Source organism: Danio rerio, chromosome 5 (assembly GCF_049306965.1).
Source record: "Danio rerio strain Tuebingen ecotype United States chromosome 5, GRCz12tu, whole genome shotgun sequence".
Classification (NCBI taxonomy): Eukaryota; Metazoa; Chordata; class Actinopteri; order Cypriniformes; family Danionidae; genus Danio; species Danio rerio.
The window spans coordinates 12,108,497-12,110,000 of NC_133180.1; positions in this window are offsets into that span (position 1 = coordinate 12,108,497).

Consider the following 1,504-nt stretch of genomic DNA (forward strand, 5'->3'; position numbering starts at 1 on the left):
TCCTTCCACCTCTCAATCCATTTGTTGGCCTAACTCACCATCCATCCCTCTATAGTTTCAACTGTCTGTCCATCCATCCCTGTTCTATTTAGCCACCTCTTTCCATCTATCATTCTATCTATGATTCAATCTATTCTGTCCATCCAGCTCTATCTGTTCATCCTTCTATCCATTCTATCTACCTACAGTGTCAATCCATTCATCCATCATTCCATCCATTAATCATCTACCTATCCATTCATTCATCCATCTACATACAGTATCAGGGCTCGAAATTGCGACCACGCATATGCGCCCGAAAATTAATCTATGCGACCTCATAATATATATGGGAGCATTAGTGCGACCTGTTTTGATTTTTTGTAAAAGCGAGCTGAATCGCTCTTCCCTGCCGCTATATTGGTTCATATATTAGCTGTCAATCACTCAAGGTATTCCGCTGTCAGATGACAGGGAAGGAGCTTTTATGACCACTGGAAATGCAAACGGCTGAAGAGTGAAAACTTAAAGCACACAGGTTTGCAAACCCCACCTAAAGTTGAGGCGCAGATGAGAGCGATCATGACATGTGGTGAATATTGATCCGCCAGCTGAGATCATTCGAGTACATGCTTTTCGGAAAAAGCGCCCGAATCGCGATGCGTTGCATTCACTACGTGTTCAGCACAAATGTCCGCTAAAAGTCAAATCTAATACTGTTCAAATCATCACCAAAGAAGGTCGCCTTTACTAAGTTTACACTGAAACTGCGGCTCATAACAAACAGCGGTGGTCATCGCAAGAATCCTGCTCAACCTGCTCATAAATTGGGTCGGCTGATTCGACTGCTTTTCCACTAACACAGAAAAATGAAAATCAGCTCAGACTGAACCTTTAAATTGACGCAAACTGAAACCAAAACTTTTAAAGAGTGATAGAAGTGAGACTTTACTTTCTTTCTTTTGTCCATTCTTTCTTGAGGTGTATATTATAATTTTTTTATTTAGATACTGATGACTGTTTTGCTGCTTTCAGCCTTGAACTTAATTATTTATTATAATCTTTTGTTTGTTTTGTAGCAGAAATATTATTTATTAAACTGACATGCATATATAAACAGCAGTACAAAATAAATATTTCTTACTGAAATGCTTCATTTCTGTTTGATGCAAACTATACAATTATTTTTCATAAAGTAACAGACTTTTATAGCAGATAACTTGCATTCAAGCACAATCAAGGCAGCATGATGATGACAAATGTAATTCATTGTTTCTGTTATTGTCATTTTCATGATCATTAATATTTTATAATTATTCGACATTCATTTTGGAATTATTGCACACAAATATCAATGTCATCACAGCATTAGTTAGATAGTTGTTACTGGTTTTTGTTAGTCCTAATTGATGTTGTTTCAAAATTCAATAAATCCCTTAAAATACAATTTGCAGGGGTGCTCAATCATTTTTGGTATAGGTGCTCCTAAATTTTTTCTAGTGCTCCTATATTTTTGAAGTTGGGA